Source organism: Macaca fascicularis, chromosome 7, assembly GCF_037993035.2.
Source record: "Macaca fascicularis isolate 582-1 chromosome 7, T2T-MFA8v1.1".
In the NCBI taxonomy this organism is placed as follows: Eukaryota; Metazoa; Chordata; class Mammalia; order Primates; family Cercopithecidae; genus Macaca; species Macaca fascicularis.
Window position 1 is genome coordinate 6,610,391 of NC_088381.1, and position 23,415 is coordinate 6,633,805.

The 23,415-nt window shown below is 42.5% G+C and overlaps 1 protein-coding gene across 12 annotated transcripts in view; it reads left to right on the top strand.

Annotated features, from left to right (window-relative positions):
• OTUD7A (OTU deubiquitinase 7A) overlaps positions 1 to 23,415 on the top strand; it is a 374,921-nt gene that overhangs the window by 234,796 nt on the left and 116,710 nt on the right. Inside the window, exon 1 of one of the 12 annotated variants that reach the window (XM_065547664.2) lies at positions 10,789 to 10,946. The exons of the other annotated variants lie outside the window; for them this stretch is intronic. The gene's annotated coding sequence lies outside the window, so the exon portion shown is untranslated. Of the gene's footprint in view, positions 1 to 10,788; positions 10,947 to 23,415 lie in introns of those variants that run through there. 12 annotated transcript variants of the gene reach the window in all.

The following is a 23,415-nucleotide window of genomic DNA, read 5'->3' on the forward strand; positions in this document are numbered from 1 at the left end:
TTTCAAAATAAGTTGCAGATATGTAGCTTACATTTCACCTTAAATGTTTCTGCCTGGCTATTATTAACTGGAGTGTAGTATGTGTTTTTGGTTCTTCTTTATGGTAAAATATATGTGCAATGAAATACACAAGCCTTTATGTATGCCATTAATAGGTTTTGACAAATAGACACACCTTGTGTCCGAAACTGTAATAAAAAAAATTAAACACTACCTTCCTTTCGAAAAGTTTCCTCACTTCTTTTCTTAGTCAAAATCCCTCTCCACCTCAGCCCACCCCAAGCAACCATTGTTCTCAAATTTTTTTTTTTTTTTTTTTGCATTCCTAGGTTGGTTTTGCTTGTTCCGTAACCTCGTGTGAATGAAAGTGTACAGTGTGCACTGTTTGTGTCTGGTTTTTCCACCAAGCACGTTTCTGAAATTCATCTATGTGGAGTATATTAGCAGTTCATTTCTTTTGAAGAAAGAATGAAGTGTGCTAAGTAGTGTTTCATTGTGTGGCTATACCACAGTGTTTTTTGTTGTTGTTGTTGTTTGTTTGTTTGTTTGTTTTTATCCATCAATATTTGATGGGCATCTGAGTAGTTTCTAGGTTTAGCTACTATCAGTAAAGCTACTACATACATTTCTGTAAAAGTCTTTTTATGGAGATGTGGCTTTGTTTTTCTTGGGTAAACACCTATGAGTGAACTCTGGATCCCAGGTAGATGTAGCCGAGTCATAAGCAGGTGTATGTTGAGTTTTACAGAAACTGCTAGACCTTTTCAACTGTGTTTATATTGTTTTATACTCCCACTGTAACAACATACGAGAGTCCTGGTTGCTCCATCATCTTTGACTTTAGTGTTGTCAGCTTTTTAACTGTAGCCATTCTGGTGCATTTGTATGTCATTCCATTGCAGCGCTTTTTTTTTTTTTTTTAATCAAGAATGTTTAGTCAAAGTCTCTTATTGCCGCACACAAAATCATCCCAAAATTTAGCAGCCTAAGACAACCATCATGTATTTCTTACACCATTTCTGAGGATCATAAGTCCAAGTGTGGCGTCCTTCTCAAGGTTACAGTCCAGCTCGGACTGCAGGACCTTCTTCCAGCCCCACTCGCAGGGCTGCTGGTGGCCTCAGTTCTTCACTGGCGGTCAGCAGGAGACCTCAGAGCCTCACCACAGCCTCTTCCTTGGCTACCTGGGCAACCTCATAAGTAATCAGTTGACTTCCCTCAGAGTGAGTGATCAGAGAGAGAGAAAGAGCTTCCAGTGGAAGCCACAGCCTATCATGGAGTAATCTCAGAAGTGACATCCCATCACATAGGCTATCATCCATCGGTCATACAGACTAACCCTAGTATAAAGTGGAGGGGGCCACACAGAGGGATCCTTGGGGGCTATATTGGAGGCTGGCCACCCCGCGGGGAGACAGTAGAAGCAGCCGCCTCGGGGAGGCAGATTGTAGTCAGGATCCATAGGAGCAGCAGGGAGCCCATGTGTTTCTGTGAAGTCTGCTGAAGCCAGTCAGAACATCCTGAGCCTGACTTATCACCCTTCTCTGGCCTGCTGCGGTCATGCAGTTGTAACATGGTGGTGTGAATGAATGAAACAAGGTATCCACAACACTGAAATGGAACATAATAGGGCCTGAACAGAGGACAGTTATGAATATTTCCATACAAAATGCAGTTTTATGCCCTTCATCAATGGTCATTTTCTCTCATTTTACTTTTGAAGACTAGATTTGCCAGAGTCTCTCTGGGGCCAACCCAGTACACCACTGAGAAGCTCTTGGAAAAAGCCAGCTTTGTCATCATTTTGTTTTTGTTTCCTGATATTTGGAAAGTTTTCTTCCTTCTATTTCTAAGTGTCCTCTACCTAACTAGTCATGGTGACTCCTTGGATAGTATTCTCCATGGTTTGTTGTGAAATATTAATGCTTACATTGCAATCTTGCAGCTTTCAGCAGGAATTATTTTTCTGATTGTAATCAGGCCTCTAAGAAGAAGCATCACTGATTTTAATTTAATGTTAAATTTGTACTAAGACTGAATCATAATGGTTAGACTAATCTAAATGGTGCAAATGTATAAAACTACATGTCCATGTGCTCAGTTCCTGCTTGTTTATGTTTTGTTATAAAGTAACAGCTTTTTAACATCAAATATATTCCTCGTAGCCACCTTACACTGACACTGCAAAACCTATTACAAAGCAAAGCCAACAAGACAAAGTCAAAATATTTCAGTTTCTTTTTTTTTGAGACGGAGTCTCGCTGTGTCTCCCAGGCTGGAGTGCAGTGGCGTGATCTCGGCTCACTGCAAGCTCCGCCTCCCGGGTTCACGCCATTCTCCCGCCTCAGCCTCCCAAGTAGCTGAGACTACAGGCGCCCGCCACCACGCCCGGCTAGTTTTTTTTTTTTTTTTGTATTTTTAGTAGAGACGGGGTTTCACCATGTTAGCCAGGATAGTCTCGATCTCCTGACCTCGTGATCCACCCGTCTCGGCCTCCCAAAGTGCTGGGATTACAGGCTTGAGCCACCGCGCCCGGCCTTCAGTTTCTTATTGAAGTATTGCATACCTCTAGAAATTACAACATCACTGTGTAACTTAATGAATTCTTAGAAAGTGTAGCATCAGTGCAGATATCATTGAAATCAAATCAAACTATGACTATCAGCAGCCAGAAATCTCTTTGCTTCCCTCTTCCTATCACAACACCTTCTTTCTCCCCAAAGGTAACCACAACTACAGTCATGGCTGCTAACACCTTGGGTTAGGCTTTCCTGTGCTTAGGCTTTGTATACATGGAATCATGCAGTATATATTCCTGTGTGTCTGCCTTCTTTTGCACGTAGACACATAGATATAAATGCATATAAGTCTTGCCAGAGTTATTGATTATTCTTTTTTTCTCTTTTTTTTTTTTTTTTTTTTTTTTGAGACAGAGTCTCAATCTGTCACCAGGCTGCAATGCAGTGGCATGATCTGGGCTCACTGCAACTTCCGCCTCCTGGGTTCAAGCGATTCTTCTGCCTCAGCCTCCCAAGTAGCTGGGACTACAGGCGCCTACCACCATGCCCAGCTAATTTTTCTCTTTTTAGTAGAGATGGGGTTTCACCCATCTTGGTCAGGATGGTCTCGATCTCTTGACCTCGTGATCCGCCCACCTCGGCCTCCCAAAGTGCTGGGATTACAGGGATGAGCCACTGCACTCGGCCGAGTTATCGATTATTCTAAGTCTTTCCAAAGAACCATCTTTTGGCTTCGTTGATTCTCTTTGTCATTTGTCATCTGTTCCATTAAAATCTGACGTTATCTTCATAAATGTTTGATATATTTGGTTGTAGATCTACCCTCTCAGCATTTGTGAGTTCTTTTCTTGGTCTTGTTGTTTCCTTTTTTCCTTCTTTATTTGTTGGTTAAATTTGCTATTTCTTAAAACTGTTTGAGATCAGTACTCAGATCAGGTGTTGGCAAACTGTTTTCCGTGACAGGACAGATAGTAAGTACTTTGGGCTTTGCAAGCTGCACATGCTTCCTGTCACATATTCTTTCTTTTAAATTTAAAATGTAAAAGCTGGCCAGGCACGGTAGCTCACACCTATAATCCCAGCACTTTGGAAGGCTGAGGTGGGCAGATCACCTGAGGTCAGGAGTTCAAGACCAGCCTGGCCAACAAGGTGAAACCCCGTCTCTACTAAAAATATAAAAGTTAGCTGGGCGCAGTGGCGGGTGTCTGTAATCACAGCTACTCGGGAGGCTGAGGCAGGAGAATCGCTTGAGTCCGGGAGGTGGAGGTTTCAGTGAGCCAAGATCGCGCCACTGCACTCCAGCATGGGCAACAGAGTGAGACTCTGTCTCAAATAAATGGATAAAAATAAAATGTAAAAGCTATTCTTATTTTATGCATTATACAAAAACGGGGCAGAGTGAACTGGCCCATGGGTCATAATTTGCAAACCCCCAACTTAGATTATTGATGCCCAGCCTCTTTTCACATACATATAAATGGTTATACATTTCCAGTTAATTCCTCAGCATATGAGGAGTTTTCACTTCTCTTTCTGTTATTGACTTCTCTTTCTGTCAAGCACACACACCAGACAAGGCAAGGGCAAGGTCTACCTGATTCAGCCAGTAAGGATGCGACAGGCCAGTTTTAGATGCAGACAGTTTATTACTCACATAGACAGTGAAGGAGAGAGTAGCCAAGGTGCCAGCTCCCAGGTCCTTGTTCCACATGCCAGAAAGCATGACACTGAAACAAAAGGGATGGACTGTTGCATAAGTTGTGCAAGACCCCATTGCTGAGGAGCCTGTTCTGTGCTGCAGCTAAGACGTTTCACCTGTTTATTACAGTTTTATTTTCATTCATGTCTACTATCCTGAGGGGGTGGGAGAAGAAAGGCCCATACCTCATCAGAACAGTGAGGCCAAGCAGAGCTGTCTCATGACTGCCTTGCAGGGGAGAGAGCAAGGTGAGGGAGAGAGGTCCTCAGAGCAGTACCTGACAGAGCTCCCGTCTGCTCCTGTGCCGGGAGGATCCCAAGGCGTTCTGCCAAGACTCAGACCGCGGTTCAAGCCTATGCCTGTGGGGTCTCTGTTGGTACCTGGAAGGTCACCTGGGCATGGTGGCACAGCCAGTCCCCTATAATTCCCTGTCCTCTTCCAGTTGGTCAGAGGAGGATCTGAACGATTTCAGCCTTTCGAAATTTGGTACTTGCCTTATGGCCTAGCATATGATCAGTTTTGGTAAACGTTCCATGTTCACAAAGAAATAAATTTTGTGGATTTTGTGATTCTTGGTGCAGTGATCTGTATATGTTAATTGGATCATATTTTTCCTGTGATTTAAATCCATACTGATTATTTTTGTCTGCTTATTCTATCAGCTCCTGAAAGCACTTTGTTAAAACCTCCAACTATGATTGTGGACTCGTATATTTCTCTTTATTTTCTGTCCAGTTTTCCTTTATATAATTTGAAGTTAAGAATAGTCTTGAGTGGCGGGGCGCGGTGGCTCACGCCTGTAACCCCAGCACTTTGGGAGGCCGAGGCGGGTGGATCACGAGGTCAGGAGATCAAGACCATCCTGGCTGACACGGTGAAACCCCGTCTCTACTAAAAATTCAAAAAATTAGCTGGGCGTGGTGGTGGGCGCCTGTAGTCCCAGCTACTCGGGAGGCTGAGGCACGAGAATGGTGTGAACCCGGGAGGCGGAGCTTGCAGTGAGCCGAGATCGCGCCACTGCACTCCAGACTGGGTGACAGAGCAAGACTCTGTCTCAAAAAAAAAAAAGAATAGTCTTGATGTAGCTTCCTGTTGGACTGATATTTTATCATTATAAACTTTGTTCTATAGTTATTAAAGTTTTATTTTCATTAATGTCAACTTGTCTGACATTGGTGTTTCTACATTAGCTCTTTTGATTAGTGTTTGCATGATATATTTTTAAAATAATTCTACTTTCAACCTTTGTGACAGTTTGTAATTCAGATGTAAGCAATGTAAAATTAAGGTTTTTAAAATCCAGTCTGATCATCTGTTTTTCACTTGAAGCATTTTAGTTTACCTACATTAGATGTGATAACTGATCTAGTTGGTTATAGATCTAACATCTCATTATTTGCTTTTGTTTGCCCTGTCATTTCCTTTTTCATCTTTCCTGCCTAATTTTGTATAAATCAGAGTATTTATTAATTTTCTATTCTATTAGCTTCTTCCCGGTACATTCTTTTACTATTCTTTGGTAGTTACAATGGAGGTTACAATCTATATCCTTGACTATATATAGAGTTTCTGGTAAAATAGTACTCGTACCATACTTTGGACAATTCAAGGAACTTAGTACTTCTGAACTCCATTTAGCCCCTCCTGTCTTGTGTATTAATGTTGTCCTGTAATTTGATTCTCTTTCAAACTCCATAGGGCAACTTTATTTTCTATAGGGTCAATACCCACTTAGGCTATAACGATTTTCCATTGTTCTTTATTTTTTCCTGCAGCTCTGAGCTTCAATCTGAGATTATTTCCTTCTACCTAAAGAATACCCTTTAGTATTTTCTGTAGTGTGGTCCCCTGGTGATAAGTGTCTGCAATTTTTTTTAATTTTGCATCTGCTTTTAAAGAATAATTTTACAAGATATAGGATGGCATTTATGTAGGTATTTACTTATTTTTGCCCTCTGAAGATGTTCCATTTTCTTCTGGCCTTTATTATTTCCATTTAAAAGTCAAGGTAGCAGTTTTTTTTCTTGTACTGTTTCTAAAATATTTTTCTTTATCATAGGTTTTCAGCAGTTTTATTATAACATGCAGACTTGTATTTTTCTTTTATTTATGTTCCTTGGGGTTCATACGAATTCTCAGTCTGTGGCTTGATATCTTTCATTAATTTTAGAAAATTCTCTGTCATTATCTTTTATTTTTTTCTATTTTTCCATAGGTTATTGGGATACAGGTAGTGTTTGGTTACATGAGTAAGTTCTTTAGTGGTGATTTGTGAGATTTTGGTGCATCCATCACCTGAGCAGTAACACACTGCACCCTATTTGCAGTCTTTTATCCCTTGCCATCCTCCCATTCTTCCCCCAAGTCCGCAAGTCCATTGTATAATTCCAATGCCTTTGTGTCCTCAGAGCTTAACTCCTGCATATCAGTGAGAACATACGATGTTTGGTTTTCCATTCCTGAGTTAATTCAGTTAGAATAATAGTTTCCAATCTCATCCAGGTTGCTGCGAATGCCTTTAATTCATTCCTTTTTATGGCTGAGTAGTATTCCATCGTGTATACATATATATATACCACAGTTTCTTTACCTACTCATTGATTGATGGACATTTGGGTTGGTTCCATGATTTTGCAGTTGTGAATTGTGCTGCCACAAACATGCGTGTACAAGTGTCTTTTTCATATAATGACTTCTTTTCCTCTCTAGGTAGATACCCAGTACTGGGATTGCTAGATCAAATGGTAGTTCTACTTCTAGTTCTTTAAGGAATCTCCATACTGTTTTCCATAGTGGCTGCACTAGTTTACATTCCCACCAGCAGTGTAGAAGTGTTCCCTGATCACTGCATCCATGCCAACACCTACTGTTTGTTGATTTTTTTTTTATTATGGCCATTCTTGCAGGAGTAAGGTGGTATCACATTGTGGTTTTGATTTCCATTTCCCTGATCGTGAATGATGTTGGGTATTTTTTCATATGTTTGTTGGCCATTTGTGTATCTTCTTTTGAGAATTGTCTGTTCATCCTTAGCCCACTTTTTGATGGGATTGTTTGTTTTTTTCTTGTTGATTTGTTTGAGTTTGGGTTTTAGATTCTGGATATTAGTCCTTTGTCAAATGTATAGATTGTGAAGATTTTCTCCCACTCTGTAGGTTGTCTGTTTACTCTTCTGGCTGTTCCTTTTGCCATGCAAAAGCTCTTTAGTTTAATTAAGTCCCAGCTGTTTATCTTTGTTTTTATTGCATTTGCTTTTGGGTTCTTGCTCATAAATCCTTACCTAAGCCAATGTCTAGAAGGGGTTTTCCAATGTTATCTTCTGGAGTTTTCATAGTTTCAGGTCTTAGATATAAGGCATTAATCCTTCTTGAGTTGATTTTTGTAAAAAGTGAGAGATGAGTATTGCATTTCATTCTCTTACATGTGGCTAGCCAGTTATCCCAGCACCATTTGTTGAAAAGGATGTCCTTTCTCCACTTTTTGTTTTTGTTTGCTTTGTCGAAGATCAGTTGGCTGTAAGTATTTGGGCTTATTACTTGGTACTCTATTCTGTTCCATTGGTCTATGTGCCTATTTTTATACCAGTACCGGGCTGTTTTGGTGACTATGGCCTTATAGTGTAGTTTGAAATCAGGTAGTGTGATGCCTCCAAATTTATTCTTTTTGCTTAGTCTTGCTTTGGCTACATGGGCTCTTTTTTGGTTCCATATGAATTTTAGAATTGTTTTTTCTAATTCTGTGAAGAATGACAATGGTATTTTGATGGGGATTGTGTTGAATTTGTAGATTGCTTTTTGCAGTGTGGTCATTTTCTCAATATTGATTCTACCTATCCATGAGCATGGGACATGTTTCCATTTGTTTGTGTTATCTATGATTTATTTCACCAGGGTTCTGTAGTTTTCCTTGTGGAGGTCTTTCTCCTCCTTGGTTAGGTATATTCCTAGGTATTTTATTTGTTTGCAGCTATTGTAAAAGGGGTTGAGTTCTTAATTTGATTATCCGCTTGGTCGCTCTTGGTATATAGAAGAGTTACCAATTTGTTTACATTAATCTTGTATCCAGAAACTGGTGTATTCTTTTAGCAGTTCTAGGAGCTTTTTGGAGGAGTCTTCAGGGTTTTCAAGGTAAACAACCATATCATCAGCCAGCAGTGACAGTTTGATGTCCTCATCCCAGATTTGGATGCCTTTTATTTATTTCTCTTATCTGATTGCCCTGGCTAGGACTTCCAGTACTATGTTGAAGAGGAGTAGTGAGTAGCCTTCAATGATCATTTGTATTTCTGTGGTGTCAGTTGTAATATCTCCCGTTTCGTTTCTTAATGAGGTTATTTGGATTTTCTCTCTTCTTGGTTAATCTTACTAATGGTCTATCAATTTTATTTATCTTTTCAAAGAACTAGCTTTTTGTTTCATTTATCTTTTGTATTTTTTTGTTTGTTTCAATTTCATTTAGTTCTGCTCTGATCTTGGTTATTTCCTTTCTCCTCTTGGGTTTGGGTTTGGTTTGTTCTTGTTTCTCTAGTTCCTTGAGGTGTGACCTGAGAGTGTCAGTGTGTGCTCTTTCAGTCTTTTTGATGCAGGCGTATAGGGCTATGAACTTTCCTCTTAGCACCTCCTTTGCTGTATCCCAGAATTTTTGATTGGTTGTGTCATTATTGTCATTCAGCTTGAAGAATTTTTTAATTTCCATCTTGATTTCATTTTTGACCCAATGATCATTTAGGAGTAGGTTACTTAATTTCCATGTATTTGCATGGTTTTGAAGGTTCCTTTTGGAGTTGATTTCCAGTTTGATTCCACTGTAGTCTGACAGAGTACTTAATTTCATTTTTCTGGTCGGGCATGGTGGCTCATGCCTGTAATCCCAGCACTTTGGGAGGCCGAGGCGGGCAGATCATGAGGTCAAGAGATCGAGACCATCCTGGCTAACACGGTGAAACCCTGTCTCTACTAAAAATATAAAAAATTAGCTGGGCATGGTGGCGGGCCCCTGTAGTCCCAGCTGCTCGGGAGGCTGAGGCAGGAGAATGATGTGAACCTGGAAGGTGGAGCTTGCAGTGAGCTGAGATCGCGCCACTGCACTCCAGCCTGGGCAACAGAGCGAGACTCTGTCTCAAAAAAAAAAATATATATATATATATATGTATAAAATTTCATTTTTCTTAAATTTATTGAGGCTTGTTTTGTGGCCTATCCTATGGTCTATTTTGGAGAAAGTTCCTTGCGCTGTTGAATAGAATGTGTATTCTACAGTTCTTGGATGAAATGTTCTGTGTATATATGTTAAGTCCATTTGTTCTAAGGTATAGTTTAAATCCATTGTTTCTTTGTTGGCTTTCCGTCTTGATGACCTGAATAGTGCTGTCGATGGAGTGTTGAAGTTCCCCACTATTATTGTGTTGCTGTCTATCTCATTCTTAGGTCTATTAGTAACTGTTATATATATTTGGGACCTCCAGTGTTGGGTGCATATATGTTTAGGATTGTGATATTTTCCTGTTGGACAAGGCTTTTTAAAAAAGCATTATATAATGTCCCTCCTCCGTGTCTCTTTTAACTGCTGTTGCTTTAAAGTTTGTTTTGTCTGATATAAGAATAGCTACGTCTGCTTTTGTTTTGTAATATTACCAGAGCTAATTTGCTGGTTCCTTCTCATTTGGTAGGCTCTGTCAGAGGGAAGGTCTAGAGCTGAAGGCTGTTCAGATTCTTTTGTCCCACAGGGTGTTCCCTTGATGTAGTACTCTCCCCCTTTCCTGTGAGCTGAGCTGCAGTGATTATTATCTCTCTTCTGGGTCTAGCCATCCAGCAAGTCTGCCCGGCTCCAGGCTGGCACTGGGGACTGTCTGCACAAAGTCCTGTGATGTGAACCATCTATGGGTCTCTCAGCCATGGATCCCAGCACCTGTTCCAGTGGAGGTGGCAGGGAGATGAAACGAAGTCTGCCAGCGTTCTTAGCTTGGGTGGTTTAATGTTCTGTTTTTGTGCCGGTTGGCCTCCTGCCAGGAGGTAGCGCTTTCGAGAGTGCATCGGCTGTGCTGTTATGGAGAGGGACCAGCAGTGGGTGGGACCCCAGAACTCCCACGAGTATATGCCCTTTGTCCTCAGCTACCAGAGTAGGTAGGGAAGGACCATCATTTGGGGGCAGGGCTAGGCGTGTCTGAGCTCAGACTCTCCGTTGGGTCTTGCTGTGCTGCGGCTGCTGTGGGGAGTGGGGGTGAGGTTCCCAGGTCAATGTTCCTGGGAGGATTATGGCTGCCTCTGCTGAGTCATGCAGGCTGTCAGCAAAGTGGGGGCAATTCGGCAGTCACAGGCCTCACCCGGCTCCCACACAATCTGAAGGGCTGGTCTCACTTCCGCCATGGACCTGCTAACGGCACCGAGTTTGTTTCCAGGCAGTGGGCAAGCAGCGCTGAGGACTTACCCAGGGTTACCCACCTCCCAGCTACAAAAGACAAGGGCTTTAGTTCCTCGCCATCCTGTGCAGCTTGCAGGTCAGATTTGCGCCCTCCCCCGAGGTCTGGCCAGGAGGCTTTTGCCCAGTTCAAATTGTTACAAAGTTCAGCTTGAGACTTCCTTTTGCTTCGCCTCTGACTGCCCCACCGATCCCTGTGGTGCCGGGCAGGAGGGCCTGCGTGGGGACCCAGCCAGCTCCCAGGGCCTTTCCCGCCGCTTCCTCTACTCCTGTATTTCTCTCAGCTCTGTGAATTGACTACTCAGCTCTAGGTAAGGTCGGGAACTTCTCCCACAAACTAGACCTTCAGCTTCCCCAGTGGGAGTGTGTGTCTGGGGGCAGAGGATCTCCCCTTCCTGCTTCTGCAGTTTGGGCACTCACAGTATTTGGGGTGTCTCCCCGGTCCTGCAGGAGCAGTCTGCTTCTTTCGGAGTGTCTGTGGGTCCTCTCGGGGTTCCTGGTTTGTTCCTGCAGTCATTCTGGAGCTAAAATTCATGATGCGAGCTTCCGCACACTGCTCTGTTCTTCCCGGTTGGAGCTACGATCTAGTCCTGCCTCATGTCCACCATTATCTTTTAATATATTGCTTCTGTCCCATCCTATATATTCTTCCTTCTGGAACTCAGCTATAGCTGGTCACTGACTTATGATAGTTCAACTTATGGTGTTTCAACTTTATAATAGGCTCATTGGGGTATTACAAGAATTTTCAACTCACAGTATTTTTGACCTAGGATGGGTTTGTTGGGACATAACTCCATGGTAAGTTGAGGAGTTTCTGTGCACGTGTCGAAAAGCTGCTTTCCCATGCTTATGCGTATGGCCTTGTGCTTTAATCTCTCATTCCACGCCTCCACCTCCCACTGTGTGTCTGTGGATCTGCATGTCTGTAAGTCTGCTGCAAACTGAATATTTTCTTCTGAATTTATCTTTCACTTTATTTATTCTCTTCTCTTGATTGCCCAGTCAGCTCTTAACCATATGCACCGAGTTCTTATTTTTAGTTCATCTATTTTTCAGTTCTAGACTGGACTTATTTTTATGTTTCTCAGTTCAATTCTCTGCCAAAATTCTTTTTTCTCTCTCTCTCTTTGAGATGGAGTCTCGCTCTGTCTCCAGGCTGGAGTGCAGTGGCACAATCTCAGCTCTCTGTAACCTCTCCCTGGTTCAAGCGATTCTCCTTCCTCAGCCTCCCAAGTAGCTGGGACTACAGGCATGTGCCACTACGCCCAGCTAATTTTTGTATTTTTAGTAGAGATGGGATTTCACCATGTTGGCCAGGATGGTCTCGATCTCCTGACCTCGTGATCTGCCTGCCTTAGCCTCCCAAGGTGCTGGGATTACAGGCGTGAGCCCGTGTACCCAGCCCAAAATTCTTTAACATCTACATACTAAATATAATTATTTTAAAATGCAATCATGCATCACTTAATGATGGAGATACATTCTAAGAAATGCATTGTTAGGCAACTTCCCTACTGTGCAAACATCACAGAGGACATTTATACAAACCTAGATGGTGTAGCCTACTACACACCTAGGCTATATAGTATAGCCTACTGTTCCTAAGTTACAAACCTGTACAGCATGTTACTGCACTCAATACTGTAGGTAACTGTAAGGCAATACTAAGTATTTGTGTGTGTATCCTATATAAATATAGAAAAGGTAATACATTACACTAGAACATGATGACACCTTCAACATCACTAGGCAATAGGAATTTTTCACCTCCATTTTAATCTTATGGGACCACTGGTCATTTTAATTGGGTCTTGGATATTATATATTAAGATTTTGAGATATAATTTTAGGCTATGGGTGATTTTATTGTTTTTCCTGAGAAAGTGAAGTTTGCTTATTTTAGGCAACCAGGGTAGGGACTTTAGTAATCCAAGACCACTTGAAGCCAATCAGGTATTTAAGTTATTTGAAGCTCAACTTAATTCCCTACTATGGCTGCTTTGTTTTTAGTTTACTCTGACTCTTGGGGTATAGCCCTTCAAGTTCCCAGCCAAAAGCCTGGGGTGTTGGCCAGGCTTTGTTCTTCATTGAGGGCCCTGAGTTCTAGTTTCTATCTGCCCATATCCATAAGACTTGTTGAAAACTCTGTTCAGCTCCCCAGCCTCTCAGCCACTGCTTTTATCCCTGGCAGTATTCCCAATGGGGAAAGTAACTCCAAATGCTAATTTATCTCTCTTGTCTCTAATCCTCTCCTAGTTCTTAGCCTTAACAGTCCTCACTACCTTTATACTCTCTGATGTCATCAGACAGGTATCTTTCTTATATTTTGCCATGTTTCCTAGTTATTCCAATGTCAGTATTGTTGTAAAACAACCGACTCCACCATTTCCAGATACAGAACTCCCCGGGGCAGTTTGAATGTATTTACTGTGCCATCACTGATAAACACTTACTTCAGTGCTGGACTAAGCGGACAGTAACAGTTTTGTGAATGAAAATTTTTATTAAAGAATTCTAAACTGATTTAGATGATATATAATGTCAGCATTCTATAACTAATCTTGAAATAAAATATTATTACTTACGCATGAAAAAAAGTGTTTGTATATATTGCTGATTTAATGCCTAGAGGGTATCTGGTTTTATCAGTTGAATAAAGGGCTGCTGACTGCCGAAACAGAAGTTGTGCATTAGGCAGTTAATGTGACAGATGTTGACATCAGCTTTGTAGTGTTACAGTTTACACAGATGAATTTGGTGCAGGATGTGTATTTCCATTACTGTCTGACTTAGTACATATTTGCAGTATAGGGAACACAGATTATCTGCTATTGTTTACATTTTACTAGTTATACTAGAAAATCCAGTTAACTTTGTTATTCATCCATTTCTGACTAATTTATTTGAAACAACTCCAAAAGCCACCAATATTAAGAAGTGACTCCTGTGTTGGGAATGTAACATTTTTCAAGCTACTGCCTCTGGGCACGGTCACGTGTGTGTTCATAACGGGGGCCTCTGAAGCCTGCCTCAGTTCTGCACCACTTGTCTCTCCCTCCCCTGAGGCTAAAGCACACCTGCCAGAGCTTTGCACATGAAGATGGTAAAATAGTTAAACAAAGTTTCACAACAGCCCTGCATATCTAGCAAGAGTTGTTTATGGGAAACATAGGTTATTCTGCATTTACGCTGAGCCAAAAATTACAAGCAAAGAGCAACTGTGACGGGGATGTGAGGCCACCTGCAGATCACTGGATCCAAACCAGAGATGCTGGTTGGAGGTCATCTAGCTGTTTAATTTTGGTTGTGGTAAATTAGGTTTGCTTTTAATAATGTTCTTCTCAAATGGAAGCTGGACTCGAAGAGTATACAGAAAGGCCTATTGATGTTGGCATTCATGGTTTCCCCCCAGGCTCCCGCAGAAGTGGTTCACTGGTTAGAATGGGAGCTCTGTCCTTTGTCACTCCCTGTCCACGGACACAGTGGCACAGTCTCCCCAGTGGCTGGAGACAGGGCATGGAAAGAGCAGGGGCTGCTCATGGGCAGAGAGGCCGGCTCTTGCATGCAGCCCTGTAGCCATGTTACAGGAATGCAGTCCCTGGAGTTGCTTACGTAACCAACAGCCTGTGTGGCCTGGGGCATAGATTAAGCCATTTAAGAAAATGAGTCTGAAAAAATAACTGATTGTTCTCTGCTTTAATCGATTTGTTCCATGATTGCAGGCTACAATGGAGAGTGAGCACGGAGGCGCCCCCTAATGGCTTTGCCCAGTAGGAACCCCCTCACAGCCAGCGCAGTTTCCATGCTGTTAGTTGGAGCCACTCCCTGCCTTACCCAGTTAGGATGCAGGCCCAGAGGCCACCAAGGAGAATCAGCCGTCCACCCACCCCAGAGGGCCCAGGGTGATGTTTCAGAGGAGAGCAACTCGAGTGCCAAACGCCAGTGGTCCCATGTGACTGGATGTGTGGACACTGTCCCCAGTGTGTCCAGAGTGGCCCCCACATTCCTCTGATGCAGGGTCCTTGATGTCTGTGGCTGTGATAGAGGGAGCCAGAATGATGGATGGCCTCATGCTGTGCACACACAACCCAACACACACCTGCCACACACACGCCACACAACATATTTACCACCCATTCCCCCTGCACACCCACACGCACCCATTCTACACAGCACATAGAGAGTAAGTTCTAACTCTCATTCAAAATGCAAATTCCCTCATCAAAAGCAAACTAAAATCAAATATAAAAGCAAAGAAACAAACAGCTGTGGACAGCCCTACTTTCGCCTTGCCTGACCATGCGTCCTAGCCACACTCCACCCAGAGCAGAGCCTGTGTAGCGCCCTGTGCCTCCCGGGCTGCTCTGCTCATCACACCTGTTGCTTGTAGAAGCTTCTGGCTCCCTGATGGCTCAGTTAGACCCGGAGTCTCATGCAGGACCTCCTTTCCAGTCCAGTAGCCAGTCTGGACTCCGGGGCACAGAGGTGAGGGGCACAGCTTTGCCACACACGCTGAGCACACTCGCCCATCTTGTTGAGCTTCTCAGCCCACCCTGCCCTGGAAGTCCTCCCTTGGGCTCCTGAGTGGGAGCCACAGGTTGTCCTCTGACCCACTTCTCTGGCCACATTCATGAGCCAGTTACTAACTGAACGCACTTTATGTAAAGGCACTGCTCTAGCAGCTATTTGCAAGTATTTTTGTGAGGCAGCTGAATATAGTTTTCTTTCTTTCTTTTTTTTTTTTTTTTTTGTTATACTTTAAGCTCTGGGGTACATGTGCAGAATGTGCGGTTTTGTTACATAGGTATACACGTGCCATGGCGATTTGCTGCACCCATCAACCTGTCACCTACATTAGGTATTTCTCCTAATGCTATCCCTCTCCTAGGCCCCCACTCCCAACAGGCCCCAGTGTGTGATGTTCCCCGCCCTGTGTCCATGTGTTCTCATTATTCAACTCCCACTTATGAGTGAGAACATGCAGTGTTTGGTTTTTTTGTTCTTGTGTTAATTTGCTGATAATAATGGTTTCCAGCTTCATCCATGTCCCTGCAAAAGACATGAACTCATCCTTTTATATGACTGCATAGTATTCCATGGTGTATATGTGCCACATTTTCTTTATCCAGTCTATCATTGATGGACATTTGGGTGGGTTCCAAGTCTTTGCTGTTGTGAACAGTGCCGCAATAAACATATGGGTGCATGTGTCTTTATAGTAGAATGATCTATAATCCTTTGGATATATACCCAGTAATGGGATTGCTGGGTCGAATGGTACTTCTAGTTCTAGATCCTTGAGGAATCGCCACACTGTCTTCCACAATGGTTGAACTAGTTTACATTCCCACCAACAGTATAAAAGAGTTCCTATTTCTCCACATTCTCTCTAGCATCTGTTGTTTCCTCACTTTTTAATGATTGCCATTCTAACTGGTGTGAGATGGTATCTCATTGTGGTTTTGATTTGTATTTCTTTAATGAGCAATGATGAGCTTTTTTTCATATGTTTGTTGGCCACATAAATGTCTTCTTTTGAGAAGTGTCTGTTCATATAATTCACCCACTTTTTGATGGAGTTGTTTGTTTTTTTCTTGTAAATTTGTTTAAGTTCTTTGTAGATTCTGGATATTAGCCCATTGTAAGATAGATAGATTACAAAACTTTTCTCCCATTCTGTACGTTGCCTGTTCACTCTGATGATAGTTTCTTTTGCTGTGCAGAAGCTCTTTAGTTTAACTAGATCCTATTTGTCAATTTTGGCTTTTGTTGCCATTGCTTTTGGTGTTTTAGACATGAAGTCTTTGCCCATGCCTACGTCCTGAATGGTATTCCCTAGGTTTTCTTCTAGGATTTTTATGGTTTTAGGTCTTATGTTTAAGTCTTTAATCCATCTTGAGTTAATTTTTGTGTAAGGTATAAGGAAGGGGTCCAGTTTCAGTTTTCTGCATATGGCTAGCCAGTTTTCCCAACACTATTCATTAAATAGGGAATCCTTTCCCCATTGCTTGTTTGTGTCAGGTTTGTCAAAGATCAGATGGTTGTAGATGTGTGATGTTATTTCTGAGGCGTCTGTTCTGTTCCATTGGTCTATATATCTGATTTGGTACCAGTACCATGCTGTTTTGGTTACTGTAGCCTTGTAGTGTAGTTTGAAGTCAGGTAGTGTGATGCCTCCAGCTTTGTTCTTTTTGCTTAGAATTGTCTTGGATATGCAGGCTCTTTTTTGGTTCTATATGAAATTTAAAGTAATTTTTTCCAATTCTGTGAAGAAAGTCAATGGTAGCTTGATGGGGATAGCATTGGATCTATAAATTACTTTGGGCAGTGTGGCCATTTTTACGATATTAATTCTTCCTATCCATGAGCCTGGAATGTTTTTCCATTTGTTTGTGTCCTCTCTTATTTCCTTGAACAGTGGTTTGTACTTCTCCTTGAAGAGGTCCTTCACATCCCTTGTAAGATATATTCCTAGATATTTTATTCTGTTAGTAGCAATTGTGAATGGGTGTTCACTCATGATTTGGCTCTCTGTTTGTCTGTTATTGGTGTACAAGAATGGTTGTAATTTTTGCACATTGATTTTTTATCCTGAGACTTTGCTGAAGTTGCTTATCAGCTTAAGGAGATTTAGGGCTGAGATGGTGGGGTTTTCTAAATATACAATCATGTTATCTGCAAACAGAGACAGTTTGACTTCTTCTTTTGAAAACCCTTTATTTCTTTCTCTTGCCTGATTACCCTGGCTAGAACTTCCAATACTATGTTGAATAGGAGTGGTAAAAGAGGGCATCCTTGTCTTGTGCTGGTTTTCAAAGGGAATGCTTCCAGTTTTTGCCCATTTAGTATGATATTGGCTGTGGGTTTGTCATAAATAGCTCTTAATATTTTGAGATACATTCCATCAATACCTAGTTTATTGAGAGTTTTTACCACGAAGGGGTGTTGAATTTTCTCAAAGGCCTTTTCTGTATCTATTGAGATAATCATGTGATTTTTGTCATTGGTTCTGTTTATGTGATAGATCGCATTTATTGATTGGCATATGTTGATCCAGCCTTGAATCCCAGGTATGAAGCTGACTTGATCATGGTGGATAAGCTTTTTGATGTGCTGCTGGATTCGGTTTGCCAGTATTTTATTGAGGATTTTTTTTCCATCGATGTTCATCAGAGATATTGGCCTGAAATTTTCTTTTTTTGTTGTGCCTCTGCCAGGTTTTGGCATCAGGATGATGCTGGCCTCATAAAATGAGTTAGGGAGGATTCCCTCTTTTTCTATTGTTCGGAATAGTTTCAGAAGGAATGGTACCAGCTCCTCTTTGTACCTTTGGTAGAATTCGGCTGTGAATCCGTCTGGTCCTGGACTTTTTTTGGTTGGTAGAGTATTAATTACTGCCTCAATTTCAGAACTTGTTATTGGTCTATTCAGGGATTCAACTTCTTCCTGGCTTAGACTTGAGAGGGTGGATATGTCCAGGAATTTATCAATTTCTTCTAGATTTTCTAGATTTTCTAGTTTATTTGCATAGAAGTGTTTATAGTATTTTCTGATGGTAGTTTGTATTTCTGACAGATTAGTAGTGATATCCCCTTTATCATTTTTCATTGTGTCTATTTAATTCTTCTCTTTCTCTTCTTTATTAGTCTGGCTAGCTGTCTGTCTATTTTGTTATCTTTTCAAAAAACCAGCTCCTGGATTCATTGATTTTTTTTGGAAGGGTTTTTCAAGTCTCTATCTCCTTCAGTTCTGCTCTGATCTTAGTTATTTCTTATCTTCTGCTAGCTTTTGAATTGTTTGCTCTTGCTTCTCTAGATCTTTTCATTGTGATGTTAGGGTGTCAATTTTAGGTCTTTGCTGCTTTCTCTTGTGGGCATTTAGTGCTATAAATTTCCCTCTGCACACTGCTTTAAATATGTCCCAGAGATTCTGGCACATTGTGTCTTTGTTCTCATGGACTTCAAAGAGCATCTTTATTTCTGCCTTCATTTTGTTATTTACCCATTAGTCATTCAGAGCAGGTTGTCCAGTTTCCATGTTGTTGTGTGGTTTTGAGTGAGTTTCTCAATCCTGAGTTCTAATTTGATTGCACTGTGGTATGAGAGACTGTTGGTTATGATTTCTGTTGTTTTGCATTTGCTGAGGAACGTTTTACTTCCAATTATGTTGTCAATTTTAGAAAAAGTGTGATGTGGTGCTGAGAAGAATATATGTTCTGTTGATTTGGAGTGGAGAGTTCTGTATATGTCTATTAGGTCTGCTTGGTCCAGAGCTGAGTTCAAATCCTGAATATCCTTGTTAATTTTCTGTCTTGGCGATCTGTTTAATATTAACAGTGGTGTGTTAAGGTCTCCCACTATTATTGTGTGGGAGTCTAAGTCCTTTTGTAGGTCTCTAAGAACTTGCTTTATGAATCTGGATGCTCCTGTATTAGGTACATATATATTTAGGATAGTTAGCTCTTCTTGTTCCATTGATCCCTTTACCATTATGTAATGCCTGTCTTTGCCTCTTTTGATCTGTGTTGGTTTAAAGTCTGTTTTATCAGAGACTAGGATTGCAACCCCTGCTTTTTCTTTACTTTCCATTTGCTTGGTAAATATGTCTCCATCCCTTTATTTTGAGCCTATGTGTGTCTTTGCACATGAGATGGGTCTCCTGAATAAAGCACACCAATGGGTCTTGACACTTTATCCAATTTGCCAGTCTGTGTCTTTTAATTGGGGCATTTAGCCCATTTACATTTAAAGTTAATACTGTTATGTGTGAATTTGATCCTGTCATTATGGTGCTAGCTGGTTATTTTGCCCGTTTGTTGATGCAGTTTCTTCATAGTGTCGATGGTCTTTACAATTTGGTATGTTTTTGCAGTGGCTGGTACCGGTTGTTCCTTTCCATGTTTAGTGCTTCCTTCAGGAGCTCTTGTAAGGCAGGCCTGGTGGTGACAAAATCTCTCAGCATTTGCTTGTAAACTGTAAAGGATTTTATTTCTCCTGCATTTATGAAGTTTAGTTTGGCTGGATATGAAATTCTGGGTTGAAAACTCTTTTCTTCAAGAATTTTGAATATTGGCCCTCATTCTCTTCTGGCTTGTAGGGTTTCTACTGAGAGATCTGCTGTTAGTCTGATGGGCTTCCTTTTGTGAGTAACCTGACCTTTCTCTCTGGCTGCCCTTAACATTTTTTCCTTCATTTCAACCTTGGTGAATCTGACGATTATGTGTCTTGGGGTTGCTCTTCTCGAGGAGTATCTTTGTGGTGTTCTCTGTATTTCCTGTATTTGAATGTTGGCCTATCTTGCTAGGTTGGGGAAGTTCTCCTGGATAATATCTTGAAGAGTGTTTTCAAACTTGGTTCCATTCTCCCTGTCACTTTCAGGTACACCAATCAAATGTAGATTTGGTCTTTTCACATAGTCCCTTATTTCTTGGAGGATTTGTTCATTCCTTTTCATTCTTTTTTCTCTAATCTTGTCTACTTGCTTTATTTCATTAAGTTGATCTTTAATCTCTGGTATCATTTCTTTGCTTGATCAATTCGGCTATTGATACTTGTGTATGCTTCACGAAGTTCTTGTGCTGTGTTTTCAGCTCCATCAGGTCATTTATGTTCTTCTCTAAACTGGTTGCTCTGGTTAGTAATTTGTCTAACCTTTTTTCAAGGTTCTTAGCTTCCTTGCATTGGGTTAGAACATGCTCCTTTAGCTCAGAGGAGTTTGTTATTACCCACCTTCTGAAGCCTACCTCTGTCAATTTGTCACACTCATTCTCCATCCAGTTTTGTTCCCTTGCTGGCGAGGAGTTGTGATCCTTTGGAGGAGAAGAGGTGTTCTGGTTTTTGGAATTTTCAGCCTTTTTGCCCTGGTTTCTCCCCATCTTCGTGGATTTACTACCTTTGGTCTTTGATGTTGGTGACCTTCGGATGGGGTCTTTGAGTGGATGTGCTATTCCTTTCTGTTAGTTTTCCTTCTGACAGTCAGGCCCCTCTGCTGCAGGCCTTCTGGAGTTTGCTGGAGGTCCACTCCAGACCCTGTTTGCCTGGGCATTACCAGCGGAGGCTGCAGAATAGCAAAGATTGCTGCCTGTTCTTTCCTTTGGAAGCTTCCTCCCAGAGGGGCATCCGCCAGATGCCAGCCAGAGCTCTCCTGTGTGAAGTGTCTGTTGGCCCCTCCTGGGAGGTGTCTCCCAGTCAGGATACACAGGGGTCAGGGACCCACTTGAGGAGGCAGTCTGACCCTTAGCAGAACTCAGACGCTGTGCTGGGAGGTCCACCGCTCTCTTCAGAGCCATCAGGCAGGGACGTTTAAGGCTACTGAAGCTGTACCCACAGCCACCCCTTCCCCCAGGTGCTCTGTCCCAGGGAGATGGGAGTTTTTTCTGTAACTCCCTGACTAGGGCTGCTGCCTGGTTTTCAGAGATGCCCTGCCCATCGAGGAGGAATCTAGAGAGGCAGTCCGGCCACCGCGGCCTTGCTGAGCTGTGATTGGCCCCATCCAGTTCCAACTTCCCAGTGGCTTTGCTTACACTGAGGGTAAAACCGCCTACTCAGGCCTCAGCAGTGGCGGACGCCCCTTCCCCCACCAAGCTCAAGTGTCCCAGGTCGACTTCAGACTGCTGTGCTAGCAGCGAGAATTTCAAGCCACTGCATCTTAGTTTGCTGGGCTCCGTGGGGGTGGGACCCACCGAGCCAGACCACTTGACTTGCTGGCTTCAGCCCCCTTTCCAGGAGAGTGAACTGTTCTGTCTCTGGTGTTCCAGGCACCACTGGGGTATGGAAAAAAACAAACTCCTGCAGCTAGTTTTCTGTGTGCCTGAATGGCCACCCAGTTTTGTGCTTGAAACCCAGGGCTCTGGTGACATAGGCACTGGAAGGAATCTCCTGGTCTGCGGGTTACAAAGACCATGGGAAAAGTGCAGTATCTGGGCCAGAGTGTGCACAGCTCCTCAGGCTCAGTCCCTCACGGCTTTCCTTGCATAGGGGAGATAATGCCCTGACCCCTTGTACTTCCCGGGTAAGGCGGCGCCCTGCCCTGCTTCGGCTCGCCCTCTGTGGGCTGCACCCACTGTCCAACCAGTCCCGATGAGATGAACCTGCACCTCAGTTGGAAATGCAGAAATCACCTGTCTTCTGCGTCGATCTCACTGGGAGCTGCACACTGGAGTTGTTCTTATTCAGCCATCTTGTCAGCAATCTGAGTGTAGTTTTCAACTGAACTCTTAGGGTATACCCCACATGTCCAATAGCTGGAACTGCCCTGGCTGACTCCAAGCGGAGAACTGAGCCTCCCCTAACCTAGGGGCAGCATCACCACCACAGAACTCCCAGGCTCTCCCAGACCAGGCTCCCTGAGCCATCACATAAACCTCCGGGGCCACTCAGCCCATCTCAGCCCTAGCCACGGGGGACTGGAAACATGCTGCTCTTCCTGTCTGAAAGTTCGAAAGTTTCCACTGCTTTTACTCACACCCACAGCCAGTCATCAGAAATCCTGCTGGCTCCCCTCAGAAGCCCAGCAGCCCCTGTGTGGGGGTCCACAGCCCAGACTCCATGCCTCTTGCCTTGCCCACTGCTTCTGCTTTTCAGACAGCAGCCAGAGCCAAATGTAAAATAGAAGTCACTCAGTTTCTCCAAAAACAAGAAGCGCTGGGTTTGGTGGGTTACTGCTGGAAGCTGATTGGGGTTGCACTGAATCTCTGAGGACACAGGGGAGGACAGTGCTCCAGAAGAGAGCTGGAGGGCTTGCAGGGCCTGACTTCCAGCCAAAGTGATTGGATGATGTGAGCATACACAAGAGACCGCATATCCCCGAACAGGACGGGATCCAGAGAGAGGCCTGCACCAAGGGCAAGGGAAAGAAAGGGAACTCTTTTCAACAAAGGTGCTGAAACAACTGTAAAATGGTACGTTAAAAAAAAAAAAAAAAAGGAGGACCTTGACGCTCTGCCTCCTGCCATGCATACAAATTACTTCAAGGCAGGTTAGGCCTAAATGTATAAACAAAACCTAAGAAGCTTCTAGAAAAAGGCATGGAGGGAAAATCTTCATGAACTTGGAGTTGGCAGACACGTTGTAGAGAGGCCAAAAAAGGACTATGAAAAAGGAAAACATGAATTGAATTTCAAATGAAAAGGACTATGAATTGAATTTCACCAAAACAAAAAATTTCGGTTCATCAAAAGACACTTAAAATAAATAGGCTGGGCATGGTGGCTCACACCTGTAATCCCAGCACTTTGGGAGGCCAAGGCCAGCAGATTACTTGAGCTCGGGAATTCAAGACCAGCCTGGGAAACATGGCAAAAGTATTTCTCTACAAAAAAAAAAAGAAAACAAAAGCTAGCCAGGTGTGATAGCATGCACCTGTGGTCCCAGCTACTTGGGAGACTGAGGCAGGAGGATTACTTGAGCAGGGGAAGCAGAGGTTTCAGTGAGCTAAGATCATGCTACTGCACTCCAGCCTGGGCAACAGAGCAAAACCATGTCTTAAAAATAATAAATAAAATAAAATAAATAGGTAAGCCACAAACTGGGAAATAATATTCATAAAACATGTGTCTGTTAGAGCACTTGTATCTAGAATGAATAAATTACAACCACAAGTTAATTATAAAAATGCAAATAATAGAAAAGTGAGCAAAAGACTTAAAAACAGAAAAAAAGAAGAAGATACATGAATTACCAGTAAGCACATGTGAAAATGTTCATATTAGTCATGAGGCAAATAGAAATTAGAACCACAATGAGATACTACTGCACACCCACCAAAACAAAAAAAATT